Below are 18,439 nucleotides of genomic sequence, written 5' to 3' on the forward strand. Positions count from 1 at the left end.
AAATGGGAGCATATCACTATGGATTTCATGACGGGACTTCCGAGGTCTCAGGCAGGGAATGATGCCGTTTGGGTCATAGTTGACAGGTTGACTAAGACGGCTCACTTCTTACCAATGGTAATGACAGATAGTGCAGAGAGACTGAGTGGACTATATGTGAGACAGATTGTCAAGCTTCACGTGGTTCCTGTATCCATTGTTTTGGATAAGGATCCGCGGTTCACCTCTTACTTTTGGTAAAGTTTTTAGGAGGCTCTTGACACGGGGCTTCATTTTAGTACGACATTCCATCCTCAGACTGATGGACAGTCGGAATGCACCATTCAGGTATTGAAGGATATGTTGCGGGCTTGTATCTTGGATTTTGGGGGTAGTTGGGAGGACAACTTGCATTTGGTTGAGTTTGCCTACAACAACAGTTACCAGGCCAGTATTGGCATGGCACCTTTTGAGGCGTTGTATGGCAGACCTTGCAGATCTCCAGTTTGCGGGACCGAGGTCGGTGATACTGTTGCCTTGGGTCCCGACATTGTTATTGAGACTACAGAGAAGATCAAGTTGATTCGGTAGCGGTTGCCTACCGCACAGAGTAGACAGAAGAGTTGCGCTGATAGGAGGAGGCGATCATTGTCTTTTAAGGTAGGGGATCATGTCTTTCTTAAGATTTCTCCGCGTAAGGGGCTCCTGAGATTTCGGCAGACTGGCAAGTTGTCGCCTAGGTTCATCGGACCATTTGAGATTTTGGAGTGCGTCGGTGAAGTTGCTTATCATTTGGCATTGCCGCTAGAAGTAGATAGGGTTCACGATGTCTTTCTTGTCTCTATGTTGAGGAAGCATGTTCTGCGGTGGACTGATGTGGTTGTTGATGAGGATGTAACGGTCTGGTCCAGATTCTTGATTCACTGGCGCAGGTCATGCGGACCAAGACCATTCCATTGGTTAAGGTCTTGTGGAGACATCACGGTGTTGAGGAGGCTACCTGGGAGCTCGAACAGGAGGTTCGCTCACGGTATCCCCATTTGTTCTCCTTTTCAGGTATGACTCGATTTCGGGGACGAAATCCTTTTAAGGAGGGTAGGTTGTAATGACCCGGCCTTTTTCCTCCTTTTCCATTTTTGGCGATTTTCTTTTTTCGTCTTAGGGACCATTTTACAATTTAATTTGGAAGATATTTTCAAAAAGGACTTGTTTGGAATTTCCTGAAAGTGTAACAAGTGTCACACTCTCATTGGTCTACTTGTTGACATTTGTGTGGAAACACTTTGATGCATTGGATGATGACATGTGGAGGGTGGAGATTCACCCACTTGTTGGCCTAGGATTGGTACACTTGTTGGCATGGATGGTTGACAAATGTAGGTTCAATATTAAGTCTTGGAAGTTTACATAGGATGGTGACAAGTGTAGGCTTAAGATTAAGCCTAGGAATGAACCATAGATTCATGACAAGTGTAGGTTCACCATTTAGTCTTGCATTATGTGTGTGAGAGAGGTAGTGTAAGAGCACATAGTGAGTGGAGGATTTCTAGCCCTTCCACTCACCATTTTACACTTTATCATTTTCATTTTCACTTGTCTTCAAGAACCATAACCTAGCCACCATTGGAGAAAAGCTTGGTTAATAGCTTTTTTCTTCATTTTAGCCTCCTTCCACTCACCTTAGACATAAAACCTTGGAAGACAAAAGCTTCCTTTCACTCCCCTCTTCATTAACCCTAAACTTGTTTTCCATTTTGAGCTTGGTTGCTTGGATTATAGAGATTCAATTCTCTATTGAGGTAGGGGGTGTTATCATTTATCTTCCAAGTGATTTTATTTGTTCCTATAGTGATATCTAAGTTATATGTTTGTCTTGTATTAAAATGAGAAATAAATGATTAATTGTGACTTGTATGTAATTTACTTTAGACTTGATAAATAACATGACCATGGCTTGATTCATAACTTATGTTAATTTGAGGTCATTTAGAGTTATTTTAAAATCTAGAGGGATTAATGAATTAATTTAATTAATTTTTATTTATATGCTCCCATGACTTAAATCAAGTTTTGAAGTGATTTATATAATAACCATGACATGTACTACAACATATATTAAATTGAGCATGTTTGGATGAGAAGTGAAATCTAGGGAATTTAGTTGTTTTATTAAATTGTTTAAATTATGATTTTTAACTTATATCATACTTGTGAGGTTATGTTCTTGTTGTTGAATGATATTGTTGTAAGTTGTGGTAAATAGCATAATGATCATTCAATGTTCTTCATGCCATTTTAGTTGAGAACTTAGGGCATGTATTGTGTTTCCAAAATTGATTTGTGCATGTTGATGGCTTTACATTGTATATATATATGTTATGTTGATACATATATGTAATGTGCACAAATTGTTGATTTTGGAAACTTGGGGATGTCGTTGTTATGACTATGGCTAGGGCATGGTTCTAGTACGGGGGAAAGTCCCTCTACAAGTCTAGTGCGCACATAGGGAGGTTACCCATGGGTTAGTAACCCTAAAGTAACCACATTGTCGGTTTGATCCGGCGTGACGTCCAAGTATCCACTTTGGTTTGATTTTGCATTTAAATTGCAAGTTGTTAACTTAGTAAAATTACATCTCATTGTGTTATGTTGAAAGTTCTATTGTCACTTGATAGCATAAATTAAATGGTATTGGATTGTAACCTGGTACAAAGATAAACCCATGCATTCCCTACGAGTAAACTTGTTTACTCACCCCTAAGTTAATGGGTGTTTTGCAGGTAAAGAAGCCTTAGTGTGGGATGCACAGCATTCTTAGACTCACTAGAGTCCTTGAAGTATATTTTGATGACATAGAATATGCATATGTTAGCATATCTTGTCCTACTACTTGTACTTATTGTCTAAGTTATGTAATATGCACTTAAGTGCACCTTTTGACACTCTTAGAATGTGGTTGTAATGAGGCCAAGGGCCAAATACACTTATGTGAAATGTATGCTAACTTTGAACTTCATTGTTGCCTATGGAAGAAATGTGGATTAATGCATTGAAGGGTTCTATTTTGCATATGACATGCCATGAGGCCATAGGCCATTGCAACACATCTATTTTATCACATTACATATGCTTGCATGCTCACTTTGGCAAACAAAACCATCCTTGATGAAACAAAGACTCTAAGTAGCATTTTTAGGGAGTTTTACCCTATTCTGTTCTAGGGGAATTTCGGTATTTCAAAATGCGTTTTTTTCATTTTTCCTTGCGAGTCACATAGAAACTAAATTTTGAGGGTGGTTTCTTCTTTGTGTTTTTCCAGAAACTGCCATCTTGGCCCTCAAAAATTGATTTTTTTCCGAAAAATCATTGCTGCCAGGTTTTTGCCGACTTTAGTGCAAATATACTTAGTACTATTCAACGACTTTTTTTTGAAAAGCGTGACGACCTATCCGAAACTTTCGGGGGTCTTGTGGGTGTATTTTAAGATTGCATTTTCAATTTAGGCAATTTAAAAACCTTCCAAAGCCCCAATTCCTTTCTTTGGGCAGTACCTTGAAACGATTTTTGTCCTCTAGACCTGATTTTCTTGAGGGTATTTTGGACCTTTTGCAATGCATTTTTTTGGTTTCCGTCTTTGTGTTGGGTAGAAAACTTGATTTTAGGTGGGGTTTCTTCTTTGATTTTTTCTAGAAAAGTCCGTTTAGATGCCCGTTTTTACTCTAAGTTGCAGCAGTAGTGGGTGACGGCACTGTAGCTGTCACGGCCTTCGTTGGGCCGCCGCGACGTCGATTTTGTTTTTGACCTTTCTCCCTCATCCGGACTCCAAATCAAGTGAGTTTTTTTTTTTTTTTCCTTAAATTGATTAATTTTTCATTGTCTTCCCAGTGGTGTGCTCGATAGCACTTGAATCCATTTTTTTTGTAAAATGACCATTTTGCCCTTAGGTTTCTTTTTGTCTGTTTTTGAAATGACTCTTCCGCATTGGTTTTCCTTTGGGTTCCATGACCTCATTGAGGGTCACATTGGTGTCTTAGAGATGCATTGTATCTCTAGAGACCATTTTTTCACCTTTCGCTTCCACATTTCGGATCCGTTATCGGGTCATCTTTTGGTCATCATTGACGCACCGGGTTTATAAAACTTGGGCCGTCATAAGGACTATGACTTTGAGTTGTAGTATCATCCGGGGAAGGCCAATGTGGTGGCCGATGAATTGAGTATGAAGTCACGGGGTACTCTTGCCAGCATTTCCGTCCATAGATGGAAGATGCTAGAAGAGCTTGCAGATCTTGGTTTACAGTTGTATGAAGATGTTTCACTTGCTATCTTATTTAGCCTTGTGGCTCAATCGGCTCTTGTTAGCAGAGTTATTGAGGCATAGCAGGAGGATGGGGAGATGAAGTCCATCTACGATCGAATTTCAGGTGGCGAGAATGTAGAGGGTTGGATCTTGCATTCAGATAGTGGTCTTAGGTACAAAGGGAAGATGGTTGTTCCTTTGTCTTGCCGTGACGTTGTTCTTCGAGATTTTCACCATTCTCGACTCGTAGTTCATCCTGGTGGTACGAAGATGTATCACAATTTGCGGAGACTGTTTTGGTGGAAAGGTAAGAAACGGGATGTTTCTCAACTCATGGCTAAATGCCTTACTTGTCAGCAAGTGAAGGCAGAGCATTAGAGACCGGTAGGGTTGTTGCAACCACTACTAGTGGCAGAGTGAAAGTGGGAGCACATCACTATGGATTTCGTGACGGGACTTCCGAGATCCAAGGCAGGGAATGATGCCATTTGGGTCATTATTGACAGATTGACTAAGACGGTTCACTTTTTACCTATGGTAGTGACAGATGACGCAGAGAGGCTTAGTGGACTGTATGTGGGGCAAATTATTAGGCTTCACGGGGTTCCGGTATCCATTGTTTCAGATAAGGTTCCCAGGTTCACGTTTCACTTTTGGCAGAGTTTTTAGGAGGCTCTTGACACGGGGCTTCATTTCAGTACGGCATTCCATCCTCAGACTGATGGTCAGTTGGAGCGTACCATTCAGATATTGGAGGATATGCTACGGGCTTACATTTTGGATTTTAGGGGTAGTTGAGAAAACTACTTACCTTTGGTGGAGTTTACCTACAACAACAGTTACCAGACCAGTATTGGAATGGCACCTTTTAAGGTGTTGTATGGTAGACCTTGCAGATCTCCAGTTTGTTGGACCGAGGTAGGTGATACAGTCGCCTTGGGTCCTGATATTGTCTTTGAGACTACAGAGAAAATTAAGTTGATTAGGCAGCACTTGGCTACAGCTCAGAGTAGGCAGAAGAGTTACACTGATAAGAGGAGGAGATCCTTATCTTTTGAGGTAAGGGACGTCGTCTTTCTCAAGATTTCTCCATGGAAGGGACTTTTGAGATTTCGGCAGACGGGCAAGTTGTCTCCTAGGTTTATTGGACCATTTCAGATTTTGGAGCGCGTTAGTGAAGTTGCTTATCATTTGGCATTGCCGCCAGTTCTGTGTGACGACCCAGGTTTTATTCAACCCGGTGCGTCAATGGTGACCCAAAAGTTGACCTGGTAACGGATCCAAATGCAGAAGCAAGAAACAAGAAAATGGTCTTCCAAGGCACAACACACCTCTAAGACCCAAAGATGACCTTTTCATGAGGTCACGGAACTCAAAGAAAACTGACGCGGAAGTAAAAGATCGAAAATATGACAAATAAGCCCCTAGGGGCAAAATAGTCATTTCTGAAAACTGTGGATTCGGGTGCCACCGAGCACACCGCTGGAAAGATAACAAAAAAATAATCAAGATAGACTCAGGAATTGCATGATTCAGAGTCCGGACGAAGGAGAAATGGCATGACGAAGAAAAATTAGCACTTGGGGCTAAAAGGGTAAACTGATAATTATCCAAGAAGATTCGGGTGCAACTGAGTACACCGTTGCAAAGACAGTGAAAAATTAGTCAAGTACAAAAAAAATTTCACTCGATTTGGAGTCCGGACGAGGGAGAAGTGAGGGTTTGAAGTTGAGATGTCGCGACGGCCTAACGAAGGCCATGGCGCACACGACGCCCATGCACGAGCCCACCGACGCCCATGCCGGTGCCCAGTGGCATGCACATGCTTACAGCAAGAGAAAAAAAATGAGCTACCAGAACTGAGGCTTGAAAAGGAGGTCAAGACGAGTTTTTCTGGAAAAACACGAAGAAGAAGCCCCCCCTAAAATCAAGTTTTCTACCTGACTTTATGAATGAAATTGAGAAAAGCTCACTGTGAAATCCCCAAAATGCCCCTAGATCAGAACTGGACAAGAGGGCAAAAAGCTGCTACAAGATCTGTCTACATCTGAGATCAAAAATGGGCAAGAAGATGAATTTTTCTAGAAAAACACAAAGAAGAAACCCCCCTCAAAATATAGTTTTCTATGTGGCTCGTGAAAGAATTAAAAAAAAATGCAATGTAGAATGCCCGAAATGCCCCTCCATAAAATTTGGTCATGGAGGTCTAAAAAGCTGCTAAATAAAAAAAACAGAAAGCTGAACTTTGCGAACGATTTCTGATACCAAGACGTTGTTTTCTGAAAAAACACAAAAAAGAAACCCCCCTAAAATCACTTTTTCTATGTGACCATGTCAAAAGAATAAAATAAAATTGATGTGAAAGGTCTAGAATGCCCCTAGAATAGATTATGCAACAATAATGCAAAATGAATCCATAGGAGGCTCATTTCACCAAATGTGAGGGTTTTACCGGAAACAACCATGCACACAAACGTAACTTACCTATTTGGACGCGCTACAATGGTCCACGGCTTAAAAATACCGCCGACGCAAAATTCGACCCCCCAACAGCCAAAAAGGCAAAAATGGACTTGAATTAGAAAATCTGGAAACCAAAATTAGGAAATGGTTTCAAATGACCATTTGGCCCTTGGACACACTTCATACAAGAATATAGAATCCCTATGAAAAAGAAAGAATAGAATTCCCATGCCCAATGCAAAAGTTAAGAAGAAAAGACTTATGAATTTTCAATGTTTTCATAATAACTATGAAAGTAAAGTGCATAGAATACATAATACATGTTATTGGCCTCCGGCCTCATCTTATACATGTTGAATACAATGAAAAGAGTGTACTTATGCAAACTTTACATATTTAGAATCAAAGAATATAAGTTACATACATTAGGCTATGAAATGGTATTTTATGCTAACACTTGCGTGAAATGGAAACATAAAAGCTATAAGCCATCCCAATGAATGATGAACATCTTGAACCAAGTCTTTGTACCTGTCAAAACCTCCAGTGACTTCGGGGTGAGTAAACAAGACTAACAAGTTTACTCGTAGAGAATGAGCGTGTATCGACTCAATTTCTTTAGAGATTTTTAGGACTAACATGATATAGTTCAAAAGGGATCATGCCACCTAACGTCAATGTCAAAGATTAGACTCAAGGATCATCCTAAGCTACCATAGAGTATAAACAACAAGAATCATGATATATATACATATATGAAACAAGTCAAGGTTAGGATAATCCAAGAACACAATAAGAAGGATGCTAGAATACGAGGATCACATTATCAAATGCAATTAACATGATTGGGAGTGATACATGAAATCAAGAACAAGGCATAATATCTATGCAATTAACAAGATTGGAGCATTCTAATTAACACGATGGAAGTAATACAAGAAATCAATGACATGGCATAATATTTATGCAACTAAACAAGGATGGAACATTCCATGAAACACGAAAAGAGTTATACATGAAATCAAGAACAAGGCATAGTGTCTATGCATTTAAACAAGGATTGAATACTCTACATAACACGAAAAGAGTCTTAAATCTTCAAGGAATACAACACTTGAAATTTAAGGAGTTAAATCATGAATGAAGCATAAAATCTATGCAATGAGACAAGATTGGAGCATTTCACATACACGACAAGTTTAAATCTTCAAGGAATAACAACTTGAAATTTAAAGAGTGAAATCAACCAATGTGGAAACTTGGATATCGCTCGGATTAAAACAGTACTCTTGAGATCACTTTAGGGCTACTAACCTATGGGTACCTTTCCCCTAGTGCGCACTATAGTGTAGGAGGACAATCCCCCGTACTAGAACCAACTCTTAGCCATGACAATTCTTGATTGATATCCCAAGTCCCAAAATTAACAAGTTGTGCAATTCAAGATTGTATCAAAATACAAGAAATGCATTAACCACATATCATGCACAACCAAGATTTTGGAACACACAAGTCATGTCCTAAGTTCTCAACTATGATGGCATGTGAAATGTCAAGAAATCAATGTGTGCATTTATATAGACCACAACCAAGATAAATAGCACATAGAATCCATCGAAGCAAATATACCATAAGTATAAGATACATGATTCAATTGTATACTAAACAACATATGTGTGAATAAACCATTCCGAAACAAATGAGCATGTTCATTAAGCACATTAATGAAACCAACATACAAGAAGTCTAGATGCATGATATCAAGGCATGATTAACTCGAGGGAGACATAAAAGGAAATTTAATCTACTTAAGGGATTAGATTATCAAGGTTACGTGGCAAGTCCAAATGTTCTACGAACAAGTTATTTCAAGGGTCATGTCAAAGCCAAGTTCATTGTCAAGTTACAAGTCCATTACATACAAGATGCAACCATGTGAGGGAATTAATTAAATCTAAGTTTGAAGACTTATCCGATTATCCTTGATTTAATACACGTGAGGGAACTTACCAAGGAAATCATGAATACAAGGTTAGAAACTTAATCTAGCTCATGGAACTATTGAATGGATTTTGATTAATTCATTAAATTAAAATCTCTAGATTTTGAAACTCATCCAAATGATTTCAAATTAATATATGTTATTAAACATATCAAGACTTGATTTAAGAGCATGATACAAGTACATTCTATACAAGTTACGGCCATGTGTATTAAACTTTAATACGAGAAAAATAATAAATGAAAGGCTTTAAAACCAAATCAAATATTATAGATTTAATATATGTGAAACTATATTGCATGCACATCAAGAATTTTAAGTCAAAAATCCAACGGGATGAATAGTACACTTGGAGCAAATTAATTAATCTAATAAATTAAATATTACTAGATTTCAAAACTTCTCCAATTACTCTCAATTTAATCTATGTTGAAGAGCATGCTAGGGCCTAATATAATATGCTATCACATGTTGATTTAAAGCTAGATAAGGCCATATGATTTAATATTTTATTCAAGATAAATATTAAATAAAATCTTCATTACTTGTCCAAATAATCTAGATTTAATACATGTCAATCTACATATCAAGGGGTAATATTCTATCATACCATATAATTAAACAAAGCTATGGACAACTGGGAAAATTAAATCATTCACAAGAAAAATAAATAATAAAATCTCTAGATTTTGTGATTCAAGCATGCAATCAAGTTGTATAAGCATCACAAGCATGTAATATAGCAAGAAAGTAAATCATAACACCCCTTACCTCAATTTGAGATGAAAACCTCAAATCTCCACTCAAAAAAAAGTGTCCCGAATTCGCCGAAACCGAAGGGTTTTGTCGGGGACAACACGATCTACATGAATCCGAAGGAAGCCCCATGAAAATCACAACTTGACCTCAAACCCAAACTCAAGAAATGGTCAGAAATGAATTCTAATAAGGGGGAATGATAGAACACGTTGAGGGGAACAATAAATGTAAAGGCCGAAGGATTTCTACCAAGGAAATCAAGTGGAGGAGAAGGACAAAGGGTGGCAGCCAAGGAGCTCCCATGGCTGCAGGCCAAGAGAGTTGAGAAGATGAGTGAAAATCTGATTTTTCACTTTAGGGCATCCTATTTATAGTAAGTCTCAAAAATTGCTCCGAAAGGGCCCCGCCGGGTTCGGAAAAGTGAATTTTGAGCAAACGCGCTCAAATGGCAAAACTCTGTGAACAGAAAAGATTCAAAATGAGAAAATATGAACAAAAGAAAAAAACAACGTCAAAACTAAGTCCCGAGCAGAGAGTTATGCCCCGAACAAGTTCGAAGGCAACCGGGTCCAAAAACTCTGAAACTGGAGAAAAATGACCAGAACAGAATTTTAAGAGTCTACGACTTGACAAAATGTGAAAATGAATCCCATACGAGGATCCAGGCTCTAGACGAGACATTTTGCAATAACTTTCATTAATTGCACAATGGCCCTTACAAAAAGGGTTAACCGCGAAACTGCCTTAGAATGAAAATATCTTCCAAAATAAATTTTCTTAGATACCCCTGAAATAAAATATCTTCAAAAGATATTTATGAAAAACACCCCAAGAAAAGAAAAAGATTCTTAAGAATTGTGCATCCATGCCCCTATGGACACCAGGAGCAACCAGAGTACTTCCTTGCAAAAGTAAAGATACGTATTTCGAAGAAACCACTAAAGATGAAGACCCGTGAAGTCAAAAACCAACTTTGGGAACAAAAAGTGAGGTTGTGCCAAAGACTGGCAAACGGGGAAAAGACAGAATAGGGAAAAGGACGAAATAGGGAAAATGACAAAAGTAAATAGTGTCCCGAAAAGTGAAAATTCGAAAATGGCTCGGTCCTCAAAGGAAGTTGATAATCCACACGAACGAGTCTCAGAAGCCAATTCTGAGTACTCGAGATGACACTAAACGATGAGAAACAGATCTCAGAAAAGAGAATTAAACGAAAAAAATTCATCCGTAAAATTTCAGAAAAAGGAAAGGAAGGAAATTTTTCGGGTCGTTACAACCTGGATAGGGTTCACGACGTCTTTCACATATCTATGTCGAGGAAGTACGAGCCGGATCCATCGCATATTTTATGGTGGACAGATGTTGTTATTGCTGAGGATGTGACCTACGAGGAGGGTCCAGTCCAGATTCTTGATTCATGGGAGCAAGTCTTATGGACCAAGACCATTCCATTGGTTAACGTCTTATAGAGACATCGCGGCGTTGAGGAGGCTACCTGGGAGCTCAAACAAGAGGTTCGCTTTCGGTATCCCAATTAGATCTCTCTTTTAGGTACGACACGATTTTGGGGACGAAATCCTTTTAAGGAGGGTAGGTTATAATGATCCGGTCCTTTTCCCCCTTTTTCCTTTTTTCAGTGATTTTTTTTTTGTCCTTTTCCTATTTTGTCTTTTTCCCGTTTATCATTTTTCCTTGCATAACCTCACTTTTTGTACTCGGATTTGATTCCGGTTTTGCATGCATTCATGTTAATTGATTTCCATAACATTTGTATTTTTACTTTTGTAGAAAATACATTCTAGTTGCTTACTTTTTCATAAAGGGCATGGATGCATACATTATTGTAATTATTCTTTGTTTTTGGGGCTTTAGTGTAATTATGTAAAGTAATTATTTTTCGTCTTAGGGACCTTTTTGCAATTTAATTTGTAAGATATTTTTAAAAAGGACCTTTTTGCAATTTTTAGAAAATGTGGCAAGTGTCACATTCTTATGGAACCACTTGTTGGCATTGGGGTGGAGTGACTTGGGAGCATGATCTCTTGACATTTGGAGGGTGGAGATTCACCCACTTGTTGGCCTAGGATAAGAGCACTTATTGGCTTATATGGTTGACAAGTGTAGGCTTAAGATTAAGCCTAGGAAGGAACCATTGATTTGTGACAAGTGTAGGCGCCAAAACAAGTCTTGCATTGTGTGTGTGTGAGAGGTAGTGTAAGAGCACATAGTGAGTGGAAGAATACTAGATCCTCCACTCACCTTTTTCACTTTATCCCTTTCATTTACACTTGTTCTCTAAGAACCCTAACATAGCCACCATTAAAGGAAAAGCTTGGCTTAGAGCTTTGACCTCACTTTTGGCCTCCTTCCATTCACCGTAGACTTAAAACCTTGGAACACAAAAGTTTCCCCTCATTCTCCTCTAAATTTAACCCTAGACTTGTTTTCCATTTTGAGCTTGGTAGCTTGGATTATAGATATTCAATTCTCTATTGAGGTAGGGGTGGTAGCATGTTTATATTTTAAGTATTTTAAAATCCTTTGGGGTTTAATTTATATTGTATACATGCTTTTAGAATTGTAGTATTGCATACTATAGTAAATCCTTATGATTGACTTAGGATTCATTGATTAAGCATGTATTTTGTGTATGTATCTTGAGTAGGAATATTAATGTTGTATAGAACTCTTATTGATTTGAATTACTATACTATTGTGATGTCAATCCTACATTCTAGTGAATTACTATTGGTAACTGTAATTATTTTAGGAGCTTAATACTATAATGTTGTAATCTAGTATATAAAGCTTATTGTTAAGGCATGGTTTAAATTGATAAGTTGGTGATGTCATTTTACACAATATATCATGATGAATACTTGTCATTTATTATGCCATTCTAGACTTGGAAGCCCTAAGACAAGGTTTGTGTGGTTTCAAAATACTTGTGCATGGAAAATGATATTTATGCCTTAATAATTATGTATGAGTTTTGAACTTGCTATATTTTGGATTATCTTGGGACATTGTTAGTACAAGTGATATGGCTAGAGTTTGGCTCTAGTGCGGCAGGTATTAGTTCTCCCCATTTATAGTGTGCACTTTGGGTGGTATTCCCAGCGCGTTAATGCCAGGAATAACCATTTAGGTCTTGGCTTTATCCAAGATTTGATGTCCAAGTATTCCACTAATTGATTTCGCATTCTTTTCCCAAGTTGTCAACCAATGTTTAATTGTGACTTGTGATTTGGTTATTGGCGAATTAATGTTGTTAAATACATTGATATTGTTATTATATTATGATGGAATCGTTGTATTAGCTTAAGGTGATCCCTTAGAATACCTTAAATATAGACGTTAAGTAGAATGCTCCCTTGTATTCATCTATATTGATCTTACAATGATATTAAAACTTTAGGGTATACGCATATGCTTCTTCCTACGAGTAACTTGATTACTCACCCTAGTGGTTTGGGTTGTTTTTCAGGTAAGGAGACTATGTTCTTTGATGCTCATCATCCTTAGAGGCGAATGAGTAATTTGGAACATTTTCGTACATTGACATGCAAGTGTCTTACATGCTTTACTTTTTAAGTTATATTTTGTATACCATAGATGTATGGTATTATTGAGGCTAATATAGCTACCTTGATGTGTAATGATACCCAAGTACTTACTTTTGATATCAGAAACATGTATGTATAGAGGCCAAGGGCCAAGCATGTTTTCTTTAGGACTTGTATCCAATTGGTACCAACTTTTTTTTAAAAAAAATGTATTTTTAACTACCTTAGAGGTTTGGCATGTGAAAATCTTGTAAAGGACATGTATGAGGCCATGGGCTATTGTTTTGTATTCAATTATCAATTTTAAGGTTGTTGGCATGTCCACATATCCGTACTTCATTGAAATTCTGTTTTAAACTTTCATTTTGAACCAAATCATCATGGGATTCAAAGCTTAGGTCGAACCTTAACACCTTTGGTATATAGTAGGTCATATAGAAGTATTTTGAGGTGTTTTGGTCAACCAAAACTCTATTTCAGTCAACCGATAGCTTTTGGTAGCTTCATTGCACAATAATTCATTAATTCCACTAGCCATTTTCAGCTTTCAGGGCCCTTTTGGTCGACCGATGGCCTATTTTGGTCGACCTATGGTTCAATTCGGTCTACCAAACCAAAGAATCCTTAAAATAATGATTTTAGAAAAGTTTCTATCCAGTTCGGCCGACCAAAACTCTATTTCAGTTGACCAAAATAGCTTGTTTGCATGTAGCTTCTCTATTATGTTTCAGCACAACAGTTCCAAATTCAAAGGGTCATAACTCGTTCATTTCTAACCCAAATGGGTTAATATTTGAGCCTAAATTCATGGATTTTGAGTCTAATTTCCAATGGTACCAATATCATTCTCAAATTCTAATCACAGTGGGAGTTATTCATGCTTTAGTAAGGTAGTGTCAGTTTTTATTTAAACCAGGAAAGGGTATTTTGTGGGATTCTGGTCTAAAGTTCGTAGAACCTCTTGAAATGTTGTGAAATGATTAGATTAGGTTGTATTCACCCTGTTTGAATTGTTTAGAGTCAATTTTCTCTTCTCATTGTGAATTAACCATTTTGCCCTTCATTGATGGATTTTACCCGTTTTAACTCTAGTTTCCTTTTTTGCTTTCTTTAACTTCCGTGACCTTATGGAATGTTACATTGGTGTCTTGGAGATGATTTATATGTCAAAGTACTATGGTTTCATCTTTTTCTTCCGCTTTTTGGATCCGTTATCGGGTCAACTTTCGAGTCATCACTGACACACCAGGTTGAAAAACTTGGGCCGTTACAGTTCAAATGTAATTTGTCTTTGCCATTGGAAGAATATGTGAAGATGGCTGTGAATGGCCTAGAATTTGAACTTTATAAGAAGTTTGAAGGCATACAATTTCATGACTTATTTGACTTGGCCGGTAGAGTGGCTAAGTATGAAGAGCTCCTTCATGAGGAGCAAGACCGGAAGTGCTCTTCCAAGGGCACTTACTATCGTGATCCTAATTATAAAGTGTATACCACTGAAACGAAAGGGGAGTTTGAAGTAAATGTAGCCGAGCTCAACATAAAGAAGACCTATACTTGTGAGGCCTTGACAAAACCAAAGTCAGCCACGGCCAACTTGTAGGCCACCTCTGGTTCCAAGTGGAAGGGGGTAGACCCTTCCAGAAGTTATTCTTTTGACATCTCTAAAGACGAGCAAATTTTTATTTGCTTATGGCTGACAAGCAACTGATTTTCACAACAGGCCATAAGATGCCATTGGCTTTAGAAATGGCCGAGAAAGAGTATTGCAAATTTCACAATTCATGGAGGCATTCCACTAATAATTGTGTGATTTTTCGTAACATAGTGCAAAAGGCGATTGAAGATGGCAGGTTAAAGTTTCCAAAAAAAAAAAAGTCATGGGTGTTGATGAAAATCCTTTCCCCAAGGTTGTTGCAACAAATGTTACTTCCCTTGCCGTGGAACATGCTAAGAAGAAGGTGGACTTGGCAGATTCAAGAGCTAGTAGAAAACTTGAAAGTCCTGAAGCTGCAGCATCCCTGGAGAAAACAGTGGCTGAGTTAGAAAAGCAACTCCATAAGGCTCAAATAGCCTTAATCCAGCAAGGTTGTTGCCTTAAGTGTAAAATTCAGAATGAAGACTGTTATAGAGATATTCCAAAGGAGAAGCTATCCAATGATGACCGAGGCCAAAAAAGGAAGGCCTATGACCGGCTAACTTTCTAAAAAGTGGCAAACACAGTTACTGTAACCATTCCAGAGAAGGAAAGCCGAGTCTATCCAGAAAGAAGGGCAGCAGAAAGGAGATCAGAATTCCTTCCAAGGAGTTTGGAAAGGAATAGAATTTCCTACCAAGTAGGGCCTCATCCTAGTAGAAAGTTTGAAAGTAGTAGATGGCAAGATAGAAATTCTGAAGGTGACAGGCATTCCAGGCCAAAAATGGCCTCAGAAGTATGGGTTGGAAGGGGGAGTGAGCATCTCTGACCAAGAATGGTTAGACCTCCTACCTCGTAAGATGAGGGGTGGAGAAGACTTGATCATCCCAAGTTCCCTATTCATGATGACTCTTATATGACCCGTGTACAAAAGCGAAGGTAGCAAAGGAAGAGGGATGATAAAAGGAAATTATGAGAGAAAGACCATGGTTGGTCCAACTGGCCAAAGAAGATGGCTAAACCATCAGATTTATTTGAACTTCCAACTAAAAGAGGGGTTAGAGATCCGGATGATTTATTGGATTTAGTTTCAGAGGTTGGAAATTCCTTGACTGCAGACGACCCTCCTACAAAAGATAGAATAAACTTTGAAATCCCCAACAGTTCCAGCAGCAACAAGAAAATCTGTTTTGGGAGCCTTCCGGGTTAATTTACTTGCAATATGGTAGTGGTTCTTCCCTTATTTTTTGAACCACAGCCAAATTAGCCCAATTCAATGGAAGGAGATGTGGTAGATACAAGTCCTCCCATGGAAAGCCCTGGACAGTCTATGTAATACCCCTAGTTTTCAAAAGGATAGAAGTGGAAATTTAATTTTGTTTTTCATTGATTAATTAATTTAGTTATGTGACTTAGTTGTTTTGTTTTTAAAGTGATTAATTGTGGTTGCTTAAATGATTTTAATTGTTTAGTTTCCTTATTTGAATTAAGTGTTGTATTATTTGTTAAATTTTCTTTTAGTTAATTGGTGTATTTGATTTATTTATTTACATGTATTAATTGGCTGTTATTAATTACTGTAATTACATAATTGTTTAATATAGTTAATTCACGATTTATGGGAGCTAGTATATCATGACTTAGGGTTTTAGGTGTCAAGATGTAGCCGCCTTGTTATTTTGCCTATTAAGATGTTTTATTCTCGGAATACAACTAGAATTAGGGTTTAGGGTTTATAAGTCTATAAATATACATATGTACATTCTACCTAGGGTTGTAAATAAATAAATTTCTCGGAGAAACAGAGGGAGGAGTTAGAAAGAAACGCAGAGTATCCTTGGTTGATTATTAAAGCAGTTTAAAGAGAAAGGCATGGGGTATTTTTAGGTTGAACTAAAGCACTGGAGGAGCAGACTTGCTGTTAGGACACAAACGTATCTTACAGAAACTGTGGAATTAGAGTTTCAAATCTGAAACTCCAAGGCAAGTTTCTGATCTTCTCTTTCCCAGGAATTTGTGTTATGTTCATGCTTAGTTACACTCCAGGAATTACAGTAAGACTTAATTACATTATTAATACATGTTGAAATAGTTTCTAACATCATTGAATTTAATCTGTTTAGCAATAGTTTGCAAGTTCAGTTTGAAACTCTGATTGTCGTGGTTCCATAAACTGATGTTTTTCTCCATTCTTGTTTATATAACTCTGTCTTGTGATTAATCTGGGATGAGGATAGGACTTAAAAATCTGTAAAAAGACTGTTTTTAAAGACTGAAACCGCCGAAGTCGGAGATGATAGATGCAGATCAAGCCAGGGCTCTTAGGGGTGAGAGCAGGCTCCAAAAATGGAGGGAGCCTGCTCCCAAAACACTAGATCCGGCTCTCTAGGGGTGAGATCCGGCTCCCAGGGAAGGGGAGCCGGCTCTCCTAAAGTAGAGAAGGCACTGAGAAACTTAGAGTCTTCTCTTTCTCTTAAAGGTGCGTAAAACTGAAATTTTATGTTCTGTTTGGCTAAGTCTGGGTTTCTGGAATGGTTTAAAGGCTGTTGAGCGAGGTAATACACTGCTTATGATGTATGAAATAATTAAGAACCAAGCTTACATTCTGACTCTGGGACAGAATTAACATCAGTTTGATCAAAGGTCTAAATATAGTTAAGGGAGCAACTGGCTTGTGTTGCAGACTGATGTGCAATTTGTTTTCTTTGCATGGTCTTAAGTTTTGAATCATGATCTGTAGTTGAGTTATGAACATTATGTTATTTAAATACATGTATGCTTGGTTGGGATTGACTGATAGCTTAAATCTATTATATATATCATTTGCTACAACACTGTCTGGAAGAGATTTGATTTCTTTACATGTTCTTAGGTTTTGAAGCATGGTTGGCAGCTTTGTTATAAGCAGGTTGTTATTTAATTATGTGTATGTGTGTTTGGAATAGTCTTATGCTTAATTTAGTACATAAATGCACAATTATAGTACTGTTTGGAGAAGAAAGTTGCATAAACCTGTTATATCAATTTAATGGACTGAAACTTGGGTTCTAAGTCTTTCAGTGGAGGCATGACTTAGTTACACCCATGTTTAATTATATTTATGTTGGGCCAAATTTATATACACCTTGTTACGGAACTGTATCAATTTATGTACAAGTTGAGGAATGTGAATGCTTAGATTATTTTGGCAATTTACATTATTGGAGTGTTATAGTTAGGCCTTATAATGAATGCCTAATATTGATATATATGTATTTAGATTATAATGATGCATATTTTGGAGAATGGTTGTTGAATACATTGTATTATTTATAAACTATGCTATTTGGAGGGTTGTATGCACCGGTATGGGACGGTGGCATATTAGGGACGGATTAGTTAAAATACTAACTCCTACCTATTTTGGAATAAGTTGAATTAACTATAAAAGTTAAGTTCTACTTGTATAGATGTATATGCACCGGTATGGGACGGTGGCATATTAGGGATGGCTTAGTTTAAAAAAAATACTAAGACCTACCTATTCTGAAATAAGATGGATTAACTACAAAAGTTAAGTCCTACTTATAACTTTGTTGAAGGTCAATAAGCTTTTTTGAATGACACACTTTGAACAGACTTTATATATTTATGTTATGGTGCCATGGTATGAGCTTGAGTCTCAGGACTATGGTTAGGGTGCGTATATCGCCTAGGATGGATAACTGGACAGTGGTTTTGTTCCCTGGTAG

The sequence above is a fragment of the Cornus florida genome, unplaced genomic scaffold, assembly GCF_030987335.1.
Source record: "Cornus florida cultivar Cherokee Brave unplaced genomic scaffold, ASM3098733v1 CherokeeBrave_3.0.0_Hap2_Chr03, whole genome shotgun sequence".
NCBI lineage: Eukaryota > Viridiplantae > Streptophyta > Magnoliopsida > Cornales > Cornaceae > Cornus > Cornus florida.